At 44.6% G+C, this 25,269-nt stretch overlaps 1 pseudogene; it reads left to right on the top strand.

Moving 5' to 3' along the window:
- The first annotated feature begins 186 nt into the window (after positions 1–186).
- Positions 187–24,474, top strand: LOC138301509 (glucose-6-phosphatase catalytic subunit 1-like; annotated as a pseudogene).
- The last annotated feature ends 795 nt before the right edge of the window (positions 24,475–25,269 follow it).

Raw genomic sequence — 25,269 nt, 5'->3', positions numbered from 1 at the left:
CTGGAGTCCATACCAACTGCAGGGTCCCAGTGTTGAGCATGGTCCCTGGAGACTGTACCACCTGCAGGTTCCGAATGAGTTAACCCAGGACCTTGAGTGTCAACTGCATTGTTCTGTTTGTAATAAGGCCACTGATTCCAATATGAGTTAGACAATTGATGGAATAATATGTGTGTCTGCGCGAGCATGCCCGCAGGCACTAAAAGGTACTTTAGCTTTATGGACGGCATCTGACTGACTTTACTATAATGCGAACGTAACTCCGAAGACCAACAGTCCTTTGCAAAGAACATTTTAATGTCAAAAATATCTTCTCAAACCTGATGTGATAAAGTTAATAGTATTTTATACATGAGGTCCTGTTAAACATAGATTACAGACACCAAAAGTTGATAGGGGTGTGGTGGATAGAAATAAAAGGTGTGGCCTAGTGGCTAGAGCTGCCGACCTGGGGATGTATATTCAAATCCTGGCCTGGGTGATTGTCTCAACATTGTGCATTTCTGGGCAAATCACTTTATCTTCGTGTGCCGAAATGTATTTGTGTAATCCCTACTTGATGTGCACAGTTTTATAGATTGTCTCCTAATTCCCCTATGTACTGTACAGCACTCTATTGCTTTCATAGGGAAGCAAATATATATACACATATGCAAATGCAGAAGAGGGAAGGCTAAAGATAAGCAGCTAGGAAGAATGAACATATATATAGAAGGAATCTCGGCAACAGATTACTATACAGCCATCTGATCTGGTATGCATCCTAAATACCAAGTAGGGAATACCATTAGACAATATTATCATGGACAGAATATTGAGGGACAAAATATCAAAAGATAAGTATGTATAAACTTTCCATGTGTATCTTGACGATATCCATGTTTTCAAGATACACAAATGTGGTGTTAAGAATAGTAAATACATACTTCCTCAATTTGCACTCACCTTTCGATAGTTTGTTCCTCTATATTTTTTCCTTGATATTACGATACCACAACATTCCTATGCTCGAAATGTCATGGTACAATTCCCTCAATCAGGGTTATCACTGACTTGTGGTGCATGGGAGGGAAGAAGGGGTCGGCAAACAAATACTTGAAGGGTTGTGCCTATACCGGTTGTGTTGCTGATTGCGAGAGAATAATCCGCCGCAGGCAAAAGTAGACCCAACTCAGAATAATTAAACCTGACTACCACTCTGAGACTGCATTTATCTGAGGGGTGTGCCACCCCAGGCAGTCCGTAAAGAAGTTCCCAGGAACTTCTGAGTTACTTATTAAATTGGCAGAGTAGTTGGTGGCACTGAAAAGGGAATGTTTTACACCCTGGTGCATGTGATTCCTTGATTGCCTTGTCTGCAGCAGGGAGGGATGAGACGAGTACACTTTGAGTCCAGTTCTGCAAGTGACTGGGAGGTTCTCAGTTTGTGGCATGTTGCCATCATTCGAACCACAATTACGTCTCCTCGGGCAGTAGCCTAGCAATGATGGACTAGGATCCATCTTATGAGTATGTCCTTCCGAGGACAAATCCTTTGACTATATTTATATATGGTCAGGGAAGAGGAACTCCTACTGTAGGCAGGTCAAGGCCAGCTGGAATAAAAAGGGAAGACGGTAGTCTTAAGTCTGCAGTATGCTCCACTACATGAGAGTGGCTTGTCAGAGCGGCTTCACTACTGATAGTTTGATTTTACAGATGATGACCAAAAGTTATTTATTTCGTAGTTTTGGTATACAAAGATCTATAAAAGAGTTTACGCAATGACGGAAATTTCCGCAGAAAAGGCTGAGAAGCCATAAGGTTTTCCAGAGTGAATGGGGACATCAAGGGAAAGGGGCAATTTTTCCTCATTTTTCTAATCACCATTAGCAAGATAACAATATATTTTGCTTCCATTTTCTTGAATGGATCCTCCTGCACTTCAGTGTTGTCCGAAACACCCCTTGGTTAATCATGGGTGCCTTCTGCTCCTCTTTCGTGTGCTCATCATTTCTGCATCAGTTGGGTGCCTAGTTCTTCCAACGTAGTTCTTCCGATAGAGGTCCTGAAACGCCACATTTTACACCTTGCAGGTTTTATCGATCTGTGCACTTTTCTTCACTCAGGGGTAATTTCGTTTTTAAGGGATGGGGTGGCGGTTGGGACAATTTTTTAGGGTTCTGGGTGGATGGGGTTCAGGGTGGGTGGGGGGCAGGTTGGTATTAGGGGTGGAGTAGTTTTGGGGCTTCGGGTGGGTGGGTGGTGTTGGGTTAGTTTAGGTTTTTGGGGCAGGGTGGATGTGTCGGTATTTATTTTAAGGCCTCGGTGGGTAGGGGGTTGAGGTAATTTAGCTTATAGGGGCGGGGTGGAGGGTAGAGATAGTTTTTTTTTTTAAGGCTTTGGGTGGGAGGGGGGTTCGGGGTAGTTTACTTATATTAGGGAAGGTTTGAGGGCTCAGGGCGGGTGGGGGGTGTTGGGTTAGTTTAGTTTTCAGGGGCAGAGGTGGGGTGGTCGGGGTATTTTTTTAAGGGCTCAGGGTGGGTGTGGGGGTCAATGTACTTTAGTTTATAGGGGATGGGGTGGGGGCATTGGGATAGTTTTTGTTTTAGGGTTCAGGGCAGGTGGGGGGTCAGGGTAGTTTTTGTATTGGGGTGGGGGTAGTTTTGGGGCTCAGGGCGGGTGGGGGTGTTGGGTTAGTTTACTTTTTAGGGGCAGGGGTGTGGCGGTTGGGGTATTTTTTTAAGGGCTCAGGGTGGGTGGGGGCGGGGTAATTTAGTTTATAGGGGCGGAGTTGGAGGTCGGGATAGTTTTTTTTAGAGGCTTGGGATGGGAGGAGGCTTTGGGGTTGTTTACTTATATGGGGAAGGTTTTAGGGCTCAGGGCGGGTGGGGGGTCGGGGTACTTTAGTTTATAGGAAATGGGGTGGGGGTGAGATATTTTTTTTTTAGGGTTCAAGGTGGGTGTGGGGTTGGGGTAGTTTTGGTATTGGGGTGGGGGTAGTTTTTGGGCTCAGGGCGAGTGGGGGGGTTAAATGAAGGAACCACGTATGCTGTTTGACATGCGTTTCCACACATGCCTTTACTAGGCATGCTTTTACAACAAAATTTGTTGTAGAGGCATGCGTGGTAAAGGCATGCGTTGTAAGGCATGCATTGAAACAATGCAGTTGTGGTTCCAACCACGTTGGTAAGGCATGCGTTGTTCCGGCATGCGTGGTTCCATCATGCAATCCATCATGATTCAATCCTAAGGGTGCCAAAGTGTCAAAGTCCAAGATATATCTTGACTCCAACTTTCGTAGTGCTTTCTCCCTATCTCCATCCCTGTTACCTTGTAAAATTCTATCAACCACAAAGAAACTAAGTAAATTTGTGTTACTATAAGGTACCTCGGCAAAGTGTTGTGCTACTGGGTACTGGGAGTCTTTGTGAGTTGTTGCTCTTAAATGTTCCAATATCCGCTTCTCAGATTTATGAATGGTACTACAGAGATAGAGAAGGTTGCAAGGACACCAGAAGCAATAAACACGATACTCTGTATTACAGCAGGTAAACTTGTGAATCAGAAATTTTCTGTGTCTGTTGGGAACAATTAATTCAGATACATCCAAACTGTTGTTACAGGCTTTACAGTTTCTACAACAAAAAAACACCCTGTATGGGTTTCTTACGTACTGTACTCATAAAGGGATTCTTGCTGAGATCATGTTTCAAAGAATGACAGCTCCTGAAAGTGACCATCGGAGTGGTGGCGATATACCTCCTCAAAATTTCATCTGTATGCAAAATGTGCTGATTTCTATTGAGAATTCTTTCCAACCCACATGCCTGATTGGAGTATGTAGTGATAAATCTAATCACCCCTCCCTGCTACTCAAGTAGTTTGTTACTCTGCTATAATAAACTCTGTCTCAAAATCCCATCCGCCCTGCTAGCAGCATGTTGATAATCTTACTTGGATAGCCTCTTTCTTCAAATCTCTCTATCATAATGTTCTTCTCATATTTGTATGCGTCCTGGATGCTACAATTCCTCCTGGCCCTCAGCAACTCCTCATAGGGAATGCTATAAATCACATTCTTAGGGTGGGCACTAGTAGCAAAGAGGAGACTGTTCCCCACAGGGTGTTTACGAAACAGTCTGGTTTCCAGCCTACTTCCCACAGCTCTGACTTCCACATCCAGAAACTCCACACGACTAATGTGCCCAGAGAACTGTAGATTGTAGCTATTATCATTCAAACATTGAATAAACTGTGTTGCAACATTCTCATCACCTTTTCAGATGATAAATATATTATCTGTGTACCGCACCCACAGGGTCACATGTTCTGCAAACTCCTTGTGGTTACTGAGCACCTGCACGTCCCACCTGCCCATGAAAAGATTTGCATTACTTGGGATGAAAGAAGGCCCATCACTCTCCCTTGTCTCTGTTTAAACACTTTATTATCAAATATGAAATAGTTGTTGCTCAAACAAAAGTAAATCATATCCAAAAGCATTTCTGAATGAAGTAAATATGAAAGGGACTTGGCTCTCAAAAAGTGTCCACACGCCCTTATTCTTGCTTCATGCTTTATACTAGTGTAGAGACCGGTAATATCCAGCGTAACCATAATATAATCTTCTTCCCAGTGTATGCCCTCAATGGTTGTGAGAAAGTGTGTAGTGTCCTTCAAGTAGGCCGGTAGAGTTTTCACAAAAGGCCTGAGGTACTGATCAATATACCTAGATGTATTTTCTAGCAAAAAACGTTTAGCAGACACTATAGGTCTCCAGGGAGGGTTAATCACATTCTTATGTAATTTAAGAAGCCTGTAGAGGACATGAATCCTAGATTTATTACACTTCAGAATCAAAAACTCATTCCACTCTAGAAGTCCCTTCTCTCACCAATCAGTAAGCATTTCAATGTAGAGCTGTGTAGCCCCCTACAATCTGACCTGTTAGACATCAAATAACAAGATTCTTCAGCCAACTGGCACCTACCTTCCTCTAAGTACATCTTTTTAGATAAAATAACCACATTCCATCCTTTATCTGATTGCCATATAACAATATCATTATCAGATTTCAAACTTTCCAGGGCTCTAAGTTGGATGTATTTCAGTTGTTTTCTAGCCCCTGTGGGGTTTTTGTACTGAATCTTCTTTAAGTCACTGATAACCCCTTTCTCAAAACACTTATCGCTTCACATGCAATTATAGGATGGAAAGTAGATTTAGGATTATTTTTAAAACCCTTCTTCTAGTTCATAAAGCATTACATGATGAAGGAGCAAGTTACTTGGAAAAGAGGATTCATGGCAATGTAGCCTCCAGAAATTTTCAGTCATCCCATGGCCGCTTAGCCAGAATTGCCAAAGTCCACGGGCTAGGAGGCAGATCCTTCTCGTACCATGGGCCGGTTGCCTAGAACAAACGTCCCCTTGAACTCAACACCATTACTGAGCTATCTTAAATTAAAAACCTGGGCCCAGATTTACAAGAATCTGGCACATCAGTACTGATGTGCCAGATTTCTTGTGGCCCCCCCAACCACCACCTAACGACAACATGGGTGCAACGTTTTTACAATACGGTGCATCATGGCACACACTAGGCCATTAACATCAACATTTTTTACGCTAGTGGAGCAAAGTGCAAGGAGGCCCATTGATTTCAAAGGGTGTGTCCTTTTAATGCCTGCTTTGACAAGACGTTAAAAATGATTCCAAATATGTAGCAATGAAATCTTGCAGATTTCATTGCACCATTTTTGCGGGCCTCCTAATGCCAGAACACCTCCCATGCATACATTATGCCAGGCACAGGCATACTGTTGCGTAAGGGGTCGCAAAGTGGCGTAATGCATGCATTGTGCCACTTTGTAAATATGGTGCAGTGATTTTTTTACCTCGTTGAGCCACATTACCATACAAAAAATTATGCTAACATGGCACAAGGAGGCACTAGGGCCTTGTAAATCTGGCCCCTGGCTCTTCCAACAAGCTTACTATGATGATCAGCGTTTGCGCAGGCAACCTATTATTAGCACAGGACAGTCTTTGTATGCACTCTATAAATCTCTTTCATCATCATCATCAGTCACATCATCTGGTGCTTATCATAACTTTGTGATCTATTAGACTTTCAACCTTATAATATTATCGCATTTATATTAAAACTCCCTTTTTGAACGCTTTGTAACGTTCATTAAAGTTGTGTCAATTTAAAAAAAAAGTCTGCATAAAAAATGTGTGCATTATCATACACACTCAGTATATACAAATGGATATTTGTTTGTATATGGGTGTAAGTGCGGCAGATAAAATATGCTGTTTGCCCAGTGTCATACGGTGTGATTAGTGTGAAGCGAGTACAAGGCCCTATGCTTGGTGGATCCCAGTTGACAGTTTAACAACCAGGTCTTCATAATTGTAACTGCTAACATATTGTGTTAGTCTTTTATCTAATTTATCCCCTGACTAAATTAGGTAGACTTGTCGACTCCTTACTAAGGAACTCGTCTTTCGAAGTAGCACAAACATTGAATGTATCTGTTCAAAATTAGCATCTTTTCAAAATCACACCAATAAGCTCTTAGCAAAAGTAATGCATCCATGATTACTGACAACGCACCAGAGCCTAATTTGAACTGGTGTTTGCCAGTGCTCAGCACCAGGTCTCATTTTGTTGGGCCAAGCCATAAGCTCACTGCATTATGCATTATGGTGGATTCTGAAGGTGTGCAGCTTTTACTTGCTGCCATATCTGTGCAAGGTGCAACAGTTCAACAGTTTTGAACACATGGGTCATGGCAGAATTGACAAACAGGTGCTCATTTATAGGGTCCTCTTTATCTTGGGGTATCATAGGCACAGGCAGAAGGATGGAGAGTCACAGCACACATGCATTGTTCTCCAGCTTTAGGCTATGCCCCACCAGTTTACACCACAATATTGTGTGCCATGACACGCTATGCCACAACACTCTATGCCACAACACTTTATGACACAACACTCTATGGTACTCCACTCTACGACACTCTACTCAATTCCGCTTCTCTCTCTGACACTTGAATCCATTCTATTCTATGTCACTCTACTCCACTCCCCCATACTCCACTCCAATCTACAACACTTTATACCATGTTAGCGTAATGTATTGTTGATAAAAAAAATGTTTAAAAATGGGATTAGAGCCTGCCCAGTACTAACCAATATTTACTACTGGCTGTCTTCACATCACTCTTGTTTACTTGCTTCTAATTGGTCACAACTCCTGCTTCCTCTTGGCTGCTCATTTCTTACTGGTTTCTTCTTAGGGCTTCTGTCCTTGCTGTGAAGCATGGAGCTATCACAGCTTCCTGTTTGTGGCCAGTGGCCTTCCAATGGCCCCCTGCTGATCCAGTTTTTTTTTTTTTAGTTTTTGCTATGCACTCTACAAGAATGCATGGCACTGTACGGTCTCCCCATTGCCCTCCTCCCAATGTCCGTTGTCCCTCCCTCTTCCCACACACCTTCCTGGTGTTGCTCCTCTGCCCAAATGATGTTCCTTGTTTCTATTCCCTCTCTCCTCCCTCACCCCTCCCTCTGCACTTTTTTAGCCATATTGCATACTGCACTGGCTGCCGTGCAACATGGCCTAAAGGGGAAAAAGTGCTATCACGCAGTCAATGCTGGCAATGTCACAGTGCTTTCTTATTTTAAGCCATGTTCACAGCAGCCTGCGCTGCCGTGCAACATGTCTCTAAAACACATTGACAAAGCCAAAAGATCTTGCTTGTCTTTACAATCTTGCACTTGTAATTATGCCTATTCCATTATAAAACCAGGACAACAAGTCCTAGAATGGAAAGAAAAAATGGACCAGAGCAGTAATTAAAAACCGACTTCTTAACGGGTTTTCGGAGGGCATAATATTCTTTCCAGCAATTTTACCCTCACAAACACTGATCGACTCCTCAACAAAGACCTCCACACCCAAACCTGCCCCCTCGACCATGGCGGTATTTTAATGGCTCTCCCTGTACCCTCTCACTGAAAGGGGACATTCATAAATAGAGGCTTGGAGCAAATATTGTGCTAAGAAAGTGAAACAATAAATTACTCTTTTCCCGAATTCTCCCCAAATTGCGCCCCATTCCTGCACACTTCTCGCACAGATTTCTCAGCCCTTTCTCCACTGAAGCAGACAGGCTCAAAATATGAGTAAAATGTGCAAATTCTTAATTCACTTTTTCCTCATATTTTCCACACTTTGCCAGTGCTGGTGGACTCTGGTGCCCCAACTCTTGGAGGGAGATGTTATCCCAAAGCTGTGGGGTCCCTCTGTACATTATTCCTCCCCTGCATGTGTTGAAGTTATTACCATCATGGGCCAAAATATTCACCACACTATGGAGCTTATTTACAAGCCACTTGCGATACCAGTGCATCACTTTTTCCCATATAAAAAGTGACACACCAGTGGCACAAGGGGCTTGTAAATCAGTCTCTATGTCTGAACAAACAAGAGTGTACAACATCCTAATCACCATCATACATCCTCACAATCCATATCACATGCCTATACACCCCCATCAGAAGTTCTCACTAGCTTCCCACCATCATATGCCAATATAATTGCTATCAATCATATGTCTACTCAGCTAGTGACATATGGTGGCACATAACCCCAAAAAATGAAATGTCTTAAAAATACTAAAATTGAAAATAGGTTCACTAATGTTCATCATAAAAACTAAAATATCATAAAATTAAGAAATGAAGGTAACACCTTCACCTTGTGTTCCAACCCTGCTCTACTAAGTCATCCCTAATTCGCACATCTGTTATACCTTCCAAAACATTTTCATGCTGAGAGTGCTGGTAGTCCAATTGATATCTTGATCTTGTTTGCAGATATGATGGAATGATTGAAGTTTCCACTTTGTAAGAGATGCAGCTTTTTTTTAAGGTGATGTGAAATTGTTTGAGGGTGGATGAGATTCTGACAAATCTGCTAAGAAGCTTTAGATGTTTAGCAGTGGTTTGAATGGTGCTCCTTGGGGGTGGTTCTGAGATCCAATAAGGAGAAAGAGGACCGATCATTGTTCTTTTTAACCTTATTACAAGTTGTTGAATCTTGTGACATCATTTAGGTGATTCTAGACTGTCGAAAACGGGTTGCAAATAAATTCCTAGGTAAATTGGATTAAAAATTGTTAGCTGGACATGCACAAAAGGGATGGCCCAAGCCTTGTTTACAACTTACCCTTACAGCTTTACGTCATGTTTATAACCTGTTGTAACAGATAGTGCATGTTATGCAGATAGCCTGTCTCCAGGTGAGGCTTATCAATGTATATTAGCCGCACCTTTGGAGTCAGTATATACTTCAAAACATATAAAACATGTTATGACTTCCTCTCCCTATCACTACTAACCCCTCCTCCCCCTCCTTCCTTGTTCTACTCCCAGCTTGATATCCAAGTCACTCCAAACATTCTCAACATGTCTACTTTGACATTTCCACTGTGTGTGTCTTATCGGTCTGTTGTGTCCCCCTCCATCCACCCCACTTCTACATAGGTAATGACCTGCCCATGACCCCCTCCTTTGCACCTTCTTACGACTGAATTTAATTCCGTTTCACCCCATGCAACCCCGGCTTTAATGACATTTCTCCTTGTGTCCTCTTCACTCTTCTAGTCTTTACTTCCTTTACTCCCCCCTCCCCTCCGATTCACCACCCAGGACTTGAATTAGGCAGCGTCAGTGGGATCAATCATTTCCCCAACAACCCGTATATTTCTGCTTGCAGCGTGTGTGGTCTCCTTCATAACCACCCTGATGCAAACAAAGTGGCTACTAACCTTGTAAAGGTAGGCATGCCTGTAGAATTTGGTTGTTGTGGTAGCTGTTTTGTGGAGCTGCAGGTTTCCGTAGGTGATGTGGAATGGTGGGTCGAACTACGCAAAGGCGGCTAGTGGAGGCAGCTAAAAAATCTTCACTTCCTGTCAGTTCTGCTGGTAATTCCCCAACGGGGTGCAGGGACCTCTGGTATCCGCGGCTGAATACTGGGTCACTGGGCATCACTTTGCTTGAGCTCTGGCAAGAAGATTAAAACTGCAGGGGTAAGTTGTAAAATCCCCTGTACCAGTGGTACCTTTCCTCAGAGTCAGGCTCCATGAACCAAACTCACTAGGTCCTTGCCCCCCATTAGATCGGTCTAGGTATAGTTTTTTTCAGTTGCCAAGGCAGTTAAGTTCATTAGCGCAAGATCTTTGCGGCACAGCATCACATTCTAGCTGGCAGGCTTTTCTCTAGTCCACAGCCGCCATGATTCTTGTACAAATTCCATCAGCAGGCAGGCTCTTCTAAATGGTACAAATGTCCCTGTTGACCACAAAGGCAGGACACTGGCTGTTCCAGCTCTGGAGGCAAAAGCTCAACAAAGAGTGGAGGACAACCCTCCTCACATATATCCAACTTCAAGCAGGTTGTCTCTTTGCCTGGTCTTTTAAAAGGCAAACTAGTTTGTTAGTGGTTGGGGTGATCCATACAGCAATCATCATTACACTCCCACTCCCATCTTTCTACTCCCACTCTTTTGACAGTCTGATGCAAATCCAGTTCTGGGAATGTGGTTTGTGGCACAACACAATTCGTAGAGATCCTCTACACTTGCTCTTCCAGTTCATCCATCTTCCAGGGTAGTGGCAGATTAGACCCTACTGACAATTTATGCTCTATAACACGTCAAACTCACAACGCTTTCTATGGTTTTCCAAACCTAGTAACTGGTAAATGCTGTTTATTAGTACCAACTAGCGCTACATTTCCATGCATCCCACAGTGAATGTTATGTCTTGATATTTTTTATGTATGTAACAGTGACGTCTATTATTGTAGCCATTTTACCTAATCGTGCAATAAATTATACAATGCAGCTTATACACTGCATTTACCCATTTGTCGAACAAAAACAGAGTGTCTCATGTCAGATCCCCTTTCAGAGGGCCAGGGGCATGCAGGGGCCCCTGGGCCCAACTATGGTGGTTTAGTCTTTTTTAGTCCTAAAGTCCCGGGGCCCCGCTTACTATGGATTCTGCGTAATTCAGGCAAATACCCCTTCTGCACTTAACCCTCAGGCTATGCGTGGTCCGTGCAGTTCAAGGCTCCCTCGGAGGGGTTGGTGTGGATACAGGATAAAGAACACAGGCTCACAACTCAAAATGTGTGCAGCAGCAGCAATAAATCATTGTCCGTCCAAATACTCACTTTTATGAAAAAAGAGAAGTATTTTATTTTCTACTGCTACCAGCACAAAGGAGAAATATGACATACACAATCACACAATTCCCCATGAGGTTGGGGTGCTAGTGTTTCTTTGGTGGTTCCTTGTCCTCTCACTCCTTGTGTTAGTGATCGTAGTTATTGCCCATTTATTATTGGTAACATCCAGGGTATGCCTCACTAGTAGTCCAAGTCTCAAGAGGCCACTATGAGTGTTCCAGCGCTACTGCACTAACAACAGAAACTTCCGCCAAGACGGAAAGGCCAAAAATCAGACTTATCCGTACTGGTAGGTGTGAAGCATTTCTGAGTTCCGAAGTGTGCACCGCCCACAAGTGTTTGCAGCTGCTGCTGCCAAGTTTCGATAAGTCTGGCTCATGAGGCCCTGGCAGCTGCACTTCAGAGTCTCTCCGTCGTGGTTGTGCTCCTGAAATGAGGCTCTATGTGGCTCCTCCTGGGTAAGTGTTCAGCCCATCTCCTTGTGGAGGGCGGCGTGCGGCAAGTGCTCCCACGTGTCCTCACTTCTTGGTGGTAGGGGTAGAACAGGTCGCAACATTTAAGGCTCCCAATGACGCCTCAATGACTTAAGGGATCACCGCAGCTCACAGTCCATGGCCTTCCGTCTGATTGACACAGTGAAATTCTTCCCAGTGGCTCCTGCTAGCATAGAGGGTTGCAGATCGCTACCACACAGGACTATGGTGCTTACTACACAGCAGTCTTCTTCACAGTGACCCAACCTGGCATATGGGGCTGCCACCTTGGCATTACAGAAAAACTTCAGCCCGATCAGTGTAGCACACTACACAGAGTGATTTACGGCAGCCCTCTCCATACAGAAGTCACCAGCTCTGTCCCACACATGGACAGTGACCTGATTGATGCAGCAGCTACTTCCTCACACCTCGCACAGGGAGTCCACTCAACAAGGTTCCCTACTGGAACTCGCTCCCTCAAAAGCTCTTCTCTCCAGGGCAGGCACTCTAGGAATCCCTGGCTGAAGTCCCCTCACTCAGATGTGAGACTAGCAGACCTTGGCCCCTAGTGCTAATCACAGGCACAAGTCTTGCAGAGCTTCCCTTCCTCACACAGCCCGTCTGGGTGCTTGGCAGGTGATATTTTGGGATCTCCGATTCCCCTTCTTATAGTTTGTTTTCAGGCACCAAAGGTGAATTTGGGTCTGAGGCTTTGAAGTTTTATGGTGGGATTCTGCTTCTTTTGAAGTTCCTACTCCTCTGCTTCCTCATTCTCTTGAAAATCAGTCTGTCACAGCAGGAGTGTCTCCAAGGCTGATAGTCCCACAAGGCAGGCCTTGGGAGTGACTAGAGTTCACACCTGAATTTCAGCCTCAGTGATACATGTATCAAAAGGTTAGCCCAGAACCCCCAGCCCAGGACCCTTTCTTGTGACCTCTCACTGAATCAAAGAGCACCCTTTGAGGTGTACAGGAGAATTCTCATTCTCCCTTCCCCAGTTTGTGTACCACCCAGTGTACAGGAATTCAGTAATACTTAAACCTGTCTAGGGGTATTTCTTTACCTCCTCTTTATGTTTCACCTTGCAGGCCTGGGTCTCCCAAAATGGAACCCAGAGACTGCAATGTATTCTATCATCCACAGGCACACATGCACCAAGTGCATGCATTCTGTATACACGCACTACACAGTACTGTATTCTTCCTGTACTATACCACTTATAGGCACACATATATCCAGCGCATGCATTGAACATGCATGCACTGCATCCTTCATGTATTGTACCACTCACAGGTACACATACACCGACCACATGCATGTATCCTCCATGTACAGCACTATGGGCCAGATGTAGGAAGGCATTAGCGCCTCGCAAAAAGCAAAAAACGCCGTTTGCGAGGCGCTAATGCCCTCACGCGATGCTGAAACACATATTGCGAGTCGGTACCAACTCGCAAAATGTGTTTCAGACTCGCAAATAGGAAGGGGCGTTCCCTACCTATTTGCGAGTCGCACCGCGATGTAGGGTTGATTTGTGACCGCGAAAGCGGTCGCAAATCATCCCGCAGTTACCATCCACCTCAAGTGGATGGTAACTCATTCACAAACGGGTAGGGGTCCCCATGGGACCCCTTCCTCTTTGTGAATGCTCACAATAATGTTTTTTCAGAGCAGGCAGTGGTCCTAAGGACCACTGCCTGCTCTGAAAAAAAACGAAACTAAAAAGTTTCGGTATTTTTTTCTATTTGCAGCTCGTTTCCCTTTAAGGAGAACGGTGCTGCAAAGAGAAAAAAAAGAACTGCTTTATTTAAAAGCAGCCACGGACATGGTGGTCTGCTGTCTCCAGCAGGCCACCTTCCCCGTGAGTGCCTAGACTCGCTATGGGGTCGCAAACTGCGACCCACCTCATAAATATTTATGAGGTGGGTCTTTGCGACCCCATAGCGAGTCGCAGGTGTCTGAGACACCTTTCTGCATACCAATTTGCGAGTTGCAAATTGCGAGTCGGAAGGACTCGCAATTTGCAACTCGCAAATTGGTTTCTACCTACATCTGGCCCTATGTCCTTTAAGTCCTGTACCACTCATACACATATATACATCTAGTGCATGCATTTATCCTGCATGCACAGCACTACATCCTTCAAGTACTGTACCACTCATAGGCACATACACATCCAGCACATACATTCACCAGGCATGCACTGGTAAGTACTGCCTTACCCTGGTATTGTGTCTTTCTCAGGCATGCATACACCCAGTGCAGCTACACCACCTCTGTCTGACCAGTACTTCATCCCAAACTGATGTAGGCCAAGGGTTAGTTGAGCACATGTCAGTGAAACTTTAAAAATGAGTGAGCCTGTAGGCCTCACTCCAGTGACACAGGTTAAAAAGGACCTGTTCACAACTAAGGATCACTACTTGGTACGCTGCCACAACTGTGCTTCTGCTTGTTAACCCCTGGAGAAGGCACTCAGTGCTAGTTGCGCTAAAAAGAAATAATCTGTTTCCTCGTGTATTAACTTAAATATCAGTTCTCTTAAAGACCTTGAACCATAGTGCACTTTGATTATATTTTTCTTCTCGAACCAATTTAAAAGGAGCACAAAAATCAAAAAACAAACACAGGGACTAAACTTTGTTAATTACAGGTATTAATTTCAAGAATTACTGGACGTTTGCAAGAGAAAAGCTTTGCAATTTCTCACACCCCAATTTAATGATAAATTAACCAGACAGAAAAAAACATTCTAAGGCGTCTTTACTGTAAGCGTCCCCATGAACTCAAGGGGCTATATATGCTTCTGATTTTTAGTCTAAAACTCCCTAGAGCTTACATGCCACAAATGTAAAGCAGGATAGAGGGAGAGTTTGAAACATAAACTGGGGGAATTTATTTACCCATTGACTTCCGTTGAAGTTGAGGCTGTTTTGGGATGTTGAAAGCTAAAATACTGCCATTTTGGTTTTAAAAATCGGGAATCTTCCTCCTCATTCAGGTCTGTTGGAATGCATTCTAAAATGCATTATAATCATGTTCAGGGGACCATGACATGGCCACAAATTTTAAGAATGAAACATATCCTAGGAGGGCATTTTTATGCAATTTAAGGTTGATGATTGAAGACCATGGTATAGATGGTTTCAGGTTTCAAAACCCAGGCTCTGCGAAATATATACTTCAAACTCTGATCATATGTTATTTGTTTTCCCCCTTAGGATTTCACACGTAGACTTCAGTTTGTGTTGTGGGTTCAGAGGTGTCTATAGTTTGCCTGTCTTGTGTCATTATTTTATTGGTAGCAGCGCCCTGCGACTTGTCTCAATTTTATAACTCACTCAACATTGTCCTTGAGGTCAAAGACTTACTACAGGCCCCATATTGACTCTAAACTGAATGAAACGTCCATTGCGGACGGCGAACGCGGTTTAACCAGCCCCAATTCTCTCTTTAGTTCCACAAATGCAGGGTACCAAGGGCAAGAGTTCCTTGTAGTGGGAGCAGGGACATTGAAAATGTCTTTTACCCATCAATGTTACATCTCTTTGGTTAATATTACTTTAAGTCAACGTTTAAAAAAACGTACTACAAGGAATTAGCAGATAGACCTGCGGTGTAGGCCGTAGTTTTGAAACTTTGGCGGTGATTCTAACCGCGGCGGGCGGCGGTCGCCGCCCGCCATGCGGTTACCGCCAAATGACCGCACCGGCCATTCTGGCTTTCCCGCTGTGCTGGCGGGCGACCGCCAAAAGGCCGCCCGCCAGCACAGTGGGAAAGACCCAGAAACGATGAAGCCGGCTCCGAATGGAGCCGGCGGAGTTGCTGGAGTGCGACGGGTGCAGTAGCACCCGCCGCGAATTTCAGTGTCTGCTAGGCAGACACTGAAATTCTTTTTGGGGCCCTCTTACGGGGGCCCCTGCAGTGCCCATGCCATTGGCATGGGCACTGCAGGGGCCCCCAGGGGCCCCACGGCACCCCCTACCGCCATCCTGTTCCTGGCGGGAGACCCGCCAGGAACAGGATGGCGGTAGGGGGTGTCAGAATCCCCATGGCGGCGGAGTGCGCTCCGCCTCCATGGAGGATTCTCAAGGGCAGCGGAAAGTCGGCGGTACACCGGCGACTTTCCGTTTCTGGCCGCGACTGAACCGCCGCGGTCAGAATGCCCAGCAGTGCACCGCCAGCCTGTTGGCGGTGCTACCGCGGTCATTCGCCCTGGCGGTTTTTACCGCCAGGGTTAGAATGACCACCTTTATCTCTGGTTTGCACAAATGGTGGCAACCGCAGAATGCCAGCTAACAGGACCATCTTACTTTGCCTTATATGAGAGGGACCCGCTACGTTGATGCACAATGTCATTACTTGTATTTATTTCCATGTACTTGTCTCTCATTTCGAGGCACCGATTATCAGTTTGGCAGAGCCTGTTTGCAGCAGCTTAAATGGAAGGTCATGTTCCTGCTGCGACTTTGTTTTTAAAAGTAATGAGTTTGAAATGTGTAACTTTCCTTTACAGGGCCATGCACAGTGTTTCTCCTGACCAAGTCTTTTCCTTTCCAAGGGTGAACGGTTTCTATTTCTGTCTGTTCCCAGATAGAGTACTTGGAAAGGTTGTTATTCGTTGCACATCCGGACTCTTTGGCATAAGCCAGTTTTTAAGAGCTGCTGCTTTGCACACAAATTACTTGATTCACAAAGCTTAACTTAGACCAAAAGTCTAAGTTTAGACCAAGAGGGTCATTCTGACCCTGGCGGCCGGTGGCCGCCAGGGCCACCGACCACGGGAGCACCGCCAACAGGCTGGCGGTGCTCCAACGAGCATTCTGACCGCGGCGGTTCAGCCGCGGTCAGAAGCGGAAAGTCAGCGGTCTCCCGCTGACTTTCCGCTGCTCGTTTGAATCCTCCATGGCTGCGGAGCGCGCTCCGCAGCCATGAGGATTCTGACCCCCCCTACCGCCATCCTGTTCATGGCGGGAAAGCCGCCATGAACAGGATGGCGGTAGGGGGGGTCGCGGGGCCCCTGGGGGCCCCTGCCGTGCCCATGCCAATGGCATGGGCACGGCAGGGGCCCCCGTAAGAGGGCCCGCAAAGTATTTCAGTGTCTGCCTTGCAGACACTGAAATACGCGACGGGTGCCACTGCACCCGTCGCACCTTCCCACTCCGCCGGCTCGATTACGAGCCGGCATCCTCGTGGGAAGGTCGTTTTCCCCTGGGCTGGCGGGCGGTTTTTCAGCAACCGCCCGCCAGCCCAGGGGAAAACTCGTAATACCCGCCGCGGTCTTTTGACCGCGGCGCGGTATTTTGGAGGGCGGCATCCTGGCGGGCGGCCTCCGCCGCCCGCCAGGGTCATAATGAGGCCCCAAATGTGTAAACTTTGATGAAAGGCTAACTTTACTCGCAGTAAAGTTAGAATTTTGGTCTAAGTTTACACTTTTGGTCTAACTTTCCTACGAGTAACGTTGGACTTTAGGTCTAAACGTACACTTTTGGTCTAACGTGAGACTTTTGGTCCAAAGGTTACCTGTATGCATCGGGCCCAAGTTGTTTACTGATTGCTGTTTTTCCGTGGGCTATGGGTGGAAAACTAGGTTCACTGTGATCTGCAGTTTAAAACTCGACAGGGCGACCTTTTATCAAACGTATTTCAGGTTAGTTTCAACAAATGAATGTGTTCATTATTTTGGGAGGTCACGATTCACTTTAATCTTTTCTTTTTACCATTTACAGCCAACACTATCATGTCGACTGTATACAGAAGCCTTCAGTCATGTATGTGGGTTTTCCAAACCCCATGTGTTCATTTTCATAGGTTGCAGTACTGTTCATATTTAAATATAGAAATTCACTTATTCTGGACGGCTGGAGCAGGTTATCTGGAGGATGCACAAAGTCAGATACTTTGGGGTTAAGCTGTATACTTCTACAATGAGACGGTTACCAGGGTCGGACTGGGGCAGAGAATAGGCCTGGGCATCAAATAAAAGTATCCCAATAGCAAATTAGACACTTAAAAAATCGGTCTGCATTGGAAAATCAGGGAATTTTTATAACTTTCAAAGACAAGGAGTATAGGTGTTTTGCAAGGCGCAGGAAGCTGCATGCATTTGTGCTTGCTGCTGCAGACTATGTTTGTGGTATTATTAGAGAAGCCAGCAGTGGAAACCTGCCCCGCACACTATAAAATAGACTCACAAATAGCCCATACACTGATCTATGAGACCAGCCCTTGGGCACTGCTAGTTTGCCCGTTAAGCCTGTCCTACCTCAACAGTTGCCTGGATCATCTTACATTTAATTGGTATTGCTGGTTGTTCGTCCAACATTTAGAGCAGCTAACAAGGGGGAAACAAACCAGTGAATTAGATGCCAAGCTAAATATCATGGTTTGGGCAAAAATAAATATTTTTTTATAAAAAAAAGTTGGGACTGGTTTATGTCAAGCAACCAGCTTGCACTTACTTTATGCCTATACAGGCAGCCAAATACAATACAACAATTTACACACAATACGATAATGTTATAGTACAAACCTAGAATACTTCTGTTTGTTTAATTAAGTTCCATCTATCTCTTGGCTGCCATCTTGCACATAAAAGGACTTGTAGTCACAGCTCGTTGTAAAGACGGTCACTCACAACTCACATTATTATTATTTTGCAACTTGTTGTAAGATGCTAAGAAAATGGTTCCATCCAGTTGGTTGTCTTGACATATGACTCAGCCACACGACTAACTCCATCTTTGTGTGCATGCGCAGTGGTTTGTGTAGATGCATAAGAGGCTGGCATCAAAACGATAGTTAATCAAATACAATAAGCACTTTGCAGTGAAGTCCTCGATCAGAAAGGAATTCAATAAAGACTGTCCTTTATGGCAAATATGTCTCCAAAGGCACACCTAATCTTAAATTCCATCTGACTTTGCAGTGCTTACCATTATCATTGATTTATAGATGCGTGCTCATGTCAATACACCACTGTTAGAAAAGGACTCTACTACAGGCGTAACAATGCCTTTACTGGACTGGTCAACGTGATTCCCAGCATTTGCCGAGCCTGGTGTTCTGTTGTCCCAGAGGACAGACAGACAGCCTTGGTAAGGCTCTTGGTAAGCATGACTGGCTGCCTTCCATTTAAAGGATTTTTTCTCTCAAGCGGGAGGTCAACATTTCAACTCCCTTTTAACGTAACCGTCTTTTAGGGTAAAAGGTTAACAGTTTTCAAGGTCAAATTAGATTTTTTCACTCCAGAAACCAAATTAATTAGTGGTTTTGAATAAGGGATATAAATGTGGAAAAGAATCTGTTCAAATGTACTTGCTTGGCACAACATACACTTGACTCTTCCCCACTAACAAACCCATCACTAAATAATAGGCTCCCTCCTTAGCTGCAAGAACTGATAATATGCTACACCGCAGCTGGGTCTGTTGGCTCCGTGAACCCAGAAATCGACTGAAGGGAGCAATGTTTGACCTCCACAGAGCATAGGTTTTGATACTGACAGGCCGACTCAGCCTTTCATCCTTGCTGGATTCATGAAATGCATGCCATCAGTTGAGAAACAATAAACAATTTTAACACATCTCCAATGGCCTCCTTATCCTTCAACACGCCACTTAAGACTTCTTTGTCGAATTCTCAGCATTATGTCGCTGGTGATAAACAGAGCAATACTTACATTTGTACAATTCCATGCTGCTTACAGTTGTGAGCAGACAAATACCTGTTGGTGTATTTAATTTTAGCTTTACTGGCACAAGTCCTCAAGCACATGCCATTGGATTGAGAAGGTTAATTCTGCAACAACATTCAGTTAATCTGAAAGTATTGCCATTAATTTCATTGGGCAGTCTCTGCTACAATAAAAAAACAAAACGAAAGTTGCAGAAACCGACAAGTTAATAAAGAAGAACCACATGTGCCATGTAGTGTCAGGCACTTCTGCCTCCTCGATCTTCTTGTGGAGGTTGATTAAGCATTTATTGCTTACAGATTCCAGTATTCAGGTGTTAAAAAGGTACTAATCACTGAATACCTTTACAGTATTTATGTGTTGAAGGGGGTGAAGGAATCCTACCAGAAAGTGTGCCACAACATTTGCACAGGTGATGTCTCTTCAAGATATTTTGTTTACACATAGTGGGCTTACAGCCCGATGACAGCTTATCATTGGTTAGCTTCAGCGGCGCTCTCATTTGCTTTGTTCCCATTTGTCATGGCATGTCTGCATTATGTCCTCTTCTTGTGTTTGACCCTCCCATGGAGCATGGACTAAGTACTTGTGTCCTTCCACTGCTCCTGTTTTTGGATATACTTTTTTTTTGTTCAAGCACTCGATATGAGTGCTTATGTTTTCAGGCCATCTCTCGTATCCCAATCCATGTTGCTTCTTTGACCTCCCACCCAACCCATCCATGATGCTTCATTGATTCCATGTACCTTCTTTTCCCTCCCATCCGCCACATCCATGTTGCTTCTTTTCGCTCCCACCCCCTGCCCTGTCCATTTCTTCTCCCCCTCCACATCCCCACTGTTTCAATGTTCAGCTTTTCCCCTGTCGTATCCTCCCTTCCACCCATTTTCCATGCATTACCCTCACTCCTGTTGTCCCAACCACCATAACAAACAGAAGCGCTATGACACAGACATCATTGGCTGTGTCTTAGCACTTTTTACCCTCTCCCCACCCTCCCACCCTCCCTCCACCCCCAGCTGTGTTGTGTTGCTAGACAAAAAAAACGTAATGACGATGCCAGTGCTGTTTGCATCAAGTTACTTTTTCCATTACTTTCAGCCATGCTGCTATACTACATGGCTAAAAGAAATTGGAATTGTCGAAGCCAATAGCGCTCACATTGCTGAGATCTATTGGCTTTGCCAATGCTTGTTCTTTTTAGTTACTGATCTGAGTTGGATCGGTAACTAAAAAGAAAAGAAAACACACAAAAGCATGAAGGAGAATCCACACGGTTGGGGTAGGTGGCAAAGCAAGATGGGAGAGGGTAGGAGTGGGACTCGGAAGCAATACAGGTGGGGACATGAAAGCAACAGGGGGAGAGGATTGGAAGGGACGCAAAAGCAATGGGGGAGGGCATTTGCAAAAGGAATACAGGCTGGGTAAAAAAAACCACAGCAGGTGGGGGAAGCAATGGGGATAAACATGCAGGAGAGCAGGAGAAGTAGACAGGTAACAGAGAGCAACATAGAGTGCATGGGAGGGACGCATACACAACAGCTTGAAAACACAAGCATTCTAAGGAGTGTTTTATACAAAATAAGTGCTTGAAAAGCAAGTAGTGGAAGCAGCAATATCAACCAGTCAATTAGATTGTAAAGAGTCAATGCTCCATAAGAGGGGCAAAAATGAGATTGATAAGCTGGGGCACGAATAGTAAGCAGGCAAAGTAAAGTCAACCAATGGTAAGCATGGATGGTCTGCCAGCCATTCTGCATTCATGGTAAACCACAATATGACTCGCAACAGGCAGCACGTGTGCTGTCTAGTGGCTCCACCTAAAAACTGGAAGCTTGTATTATATCAACGACACAACTTTGAAAGCACTTCTCTTTTTTTATCAGTTAAAATTAACATTATTAAAGGGGCATTCAATGACTTATGTGACAATATGAGTGCTTTATTGTTGGTGATTCTTAGAAAAGCAGAACTGAGAATACACAACTATCTTTTTTCCTTACACTGAATGATTCCTTTAAAGTGAAGTTCAACACTGACCAACTCCAAGTAATATGATGCTTCGTAGGCCTTTTTAGGGTTGAGCGTGCAATCGCTCTGGCCTGCTGTAATCTCTCTGTGGGCTTTTAACCACGCCCACCGCATGCCCATACGTTTTGTTGGTTTGTGGGGTTTCCTTTTAAAAATTGCTTGAATTCATTGGTGAAGGGCATGCATACGTCATGTCTTTTTTGGTGTTTAGCCCTTCTTGAGCGCACCGGCTCCATGTTTTCCGTATGTCTTCTGGATTACTTTTTCTTTTTATTCCCTAGGCAGCGCGATCTCGCTGGGCAGTAGTTGTGTGCTTTGCATGATATCGACCCCGTTACATGGATAATTGCATATTTATCGATGCGTTTGACTGCAAGCAAACTTCTGTTTCCTTTTCTGTGCTTCTTCACGCTCATGACATGCTGCTTTAAATTGGTACTCTTAAGTAAAACTGTATTACTTTTCATTTCCAATTTATGTGGCAGTAAAAGTCCGGTTAGGACTTTATAACGATAATAGCTCTAAGTCGAGCAAATGCGAGACCCATTGCATTGCAAATGCTTGATTCTAGTTTTGTAAACCCTAGTAAATGAATAAAATGTCCCTTTAAGAACACCCTTCTGGGTGTCAATGACTTTTTGAGGCACACTTTCATTCTGACATCTATAGCTATTGCAACTGTTAAAGGTAACTCCTCCACTCACCAGTCTGCAAAAATCCGCACCCAGTAATTGTGGGCAAATGAGCTCCAGATGGGGGAATCCCAGGCTGGAAACTCTGGGCCACATTTCACCCATGCAGATGCACACTTGGTGCCGCCACTTCAGTTGGCAGGTTGGCACTGGGAGCACAAGTGCAGTCTGGCCCCAACCTGACCCCTGTAGCACTATGGGAAATTTAGTGGCCCAAACCCCCTTCTCCATCTCCCCTGAGCAGCAAGGTTGGGTGTGAGAAAATCCTGTAGAATTAAAGTTCGAATCTTTGAAAGTTCTCGTCTCGGAATGGTTGGTAATTAACCTAATGGTGTCCAGTGGGTGGACCTGTTTGCAATGAGTTGTCTTTTTTTCAATGCAACAGGAAGTCCCTCTGCCACGCTATGGGAGCCACTGAGGGTTACTATGTGATGGTGACTCCTCGTCTCTCCATTGTGATCAAGAAAAACGTATCCATGTTAGAGAACAAGTGAGTGATGAAGTTTTGGCCAGGCTGCATGTGTAAAATTTAAAGGAGGAAAAGTCTGATGCAGAGTGAAAAAATGACGTTGGTGGCAATTAGCACTGAAAGGACATTTACAATGACTCTTGCCAAGTCCTGCTGGTGGTTCAATCACAGCATAGATGTCTCATTTTGAAAGAAAGTTATAAGTTAGAACTTTTCAATAGATCTTCTGACACATGCAAATCATGCTCCTTGAAGACCATTTTTTCTAGCGCCATGAATGTTCCATAAATAGCATAGTTAAATAATTGTGTTTTATTCACCTTCGTTATTCAGGTGTTTCCATCTTCCTGGGCACTGTGTATTGTGTCAGAGCTGCTTTATGTCAACCCGCAGACTTATCCATCCCATTCATTACTAGATGACAACTATAGTGAACATGCTCTTTTGGCCAATTGAGCAACTTCATTATCATTGCCAAAGTCCCGTGATTGCTCCTTTTGACCCATTTCAAACTTATTCTTCTTCTCTTAACAATCAGAATAGCTCCTCCTGAAATATTCACACTTAATGTTGCTTGTTCCTAGCGAGAGATAGCTCTTCTGGTTTCTAATAGAAGTAGTTCTTCTTTTTGACAATACAAGCACCCGGTTGTACCATGAGTACTACGTAACCAGTTTTTAAAGACGAAGCAAATCATGTATTTCTTCTTCAGCGCTCCGTGTATCTTCCCCGCAGAAATGTGTCAACACTTTGCTTTAAAACATGGGTGTGATGTGCTCCTGAAAGTTCTGACATTACTTTTAGTTCATGTCTTACCACTTCTGCTTGTGTTCCAGGTGTCTCCGCGGTGCTGTCTGGACTGGATTTTGGCTGGCCCAGATCTGTGTTTGTGTGTCCGGAATATTCGTTGCGGTTCACTTTCCGCACCAAGTCGTCTCTGGGGTCATTTCAGGTCAGTGTTTTCAGTGGTCCTTCTTCCCTTTCTTTTTATGCTAGACATCCAATAAATGTCGAAAGATAGAGCAAGTTACTTCAACACTCTCAGGTGGTAGGGAACAGCATCACTTGCCTTGAAATAATATCCGGGCATATTTATCATAAAGCTGACATCTGTAGTATCATAGCCTAGTAACCAGAAACCAATGAAAAAAAGATGAGATATTGTGGTGTCAATGCTCTGATGGACTGTATTGTTTTTATGCAATAGCCTTTGAACGAGGTCTGATTTTTATGTAGCTAATAGGTGCGAAAGTTTCATTGGTTCTCATTCTGGTCTCTGTAGGCGCTTCCATATACTGGATGGGTAGGTGGCTTCCTTTGAAGTTCTCAAAGTTTATAAAAGTACATTTTTATGTTTACAGGGGATGGCTGCTGTTGAAGCTTTCCACCATATCCCATCCATCTACAAGGCAAACTTGAAAAGATACCTTTACACCACCCTCTTCGTCTTCACTCTGGGTTTCTACCTCATACTGAAAGCCCTGGGTGTGGACCTTCTCCGGACACTGGAGAAAGCCAAGCGCTGGTGCTCGAGGCCCGAGTGGATCCACATCAACACCACCCCCTTCACCTGCCTGCTCAGGAACCTGGGGATCTTCTGCGGCCTGGGGCTGGCTCTCAACTCTCCCATGTACCAGGAGAGCTGCAGAGAGAAACAAGGGGCACAGGTCACTTTCCGTCTGTACTGCATCATCTCCTGCCTCATCATCCTTCATCTCTTCGACTCCTCCAAGCCACCAACAAAGCTGCTGGAGCAGCTGTCTTTGTATTGTAATTCTGTAAGAGTGCAGCTGTACCACTTGTTGTCATTGGGACCTCTTACTATGGGTCACAAGCTCTGACACACCAAGAAAAGAAAGCTTTATAGGGGACATCTGAAATGTCTACTTTATAAAGACATGTACCACTGCACCTGAAGTGCAGCATCTGGCCCACACTAGTTCAGGGAATACAACCTCTCATATGTGCCTCAATGCAGCATGTGCTGCAGGTCAATGTCTGGTGTCCTTTCTCATACATTACAGATAGAACTGAGATTGGAGATGCTCTAGTCTTGGCTTCAAGCAGGCTGCAATTTTAAACGCTGCTTAAATGTGAAGGTGTGGCAGGGTCAGACTCAGGGAGGAGCAAAACTGAAAAAAGTGGTTGCGGCACATCGAACAAAACCTGCGATTAAATTCACGTTCACTATAAAGTACTCACCTTTCCTACTTCTGTACATGTACGGCCCAGAAACCCCTTTTGATCCTGTGTAGAGAGGAACAAAACATCATGCCACTGGCCTGAGTAGGGCGGAGTATATACTGAAGTATCACAGCCCTTATTGCTCATGGAATCTTTTTGCGCCTATTGAGCACAAAGCAGAATCCCAGAAGGCAACCTGAACACAAGGAAAACCAGAACAGGATGATGTATTTGGAGTTATATGAATATGCAATAATCCTTAGAACAAATCTAGTTACAGGATGAGAACTGTGAGCTACGCCTGGCTACCGGGCAAGCCATTGCAGTGGGTCAAGTGTCACTTCTTAGGTGAGTTCCATCAGACTGAGCTGGGTGCTTCTGTGGTTGGTGGCTTCCGGAACACTTTCACTGGTTGAACATGGAGAATGCACCAGGTTTCTGGTGACTAGAGCAGGAACTTTCTAGGTTGAAGAAGACA

Source organism: Pleurodeles waltl, chromosome 6, assembly GCF_031143425.1.
Source record: "Pleurodeles waltl isolate 20211129_DDA chromosome 6, aPleWal1.hap1.20221129, whole genome shotgun sequence".
NCBI lineage: Eukaryota > Metazoa > Chordata > Amphibia > Caudata > Salamandridae > Pleurodeles > Pleurodeles waltl.
The sequence above is the reverse complement of the archived record's forward strand: the minus strand, read 5'-3'. Positions and strand labels throughout refer to the sequence as shown.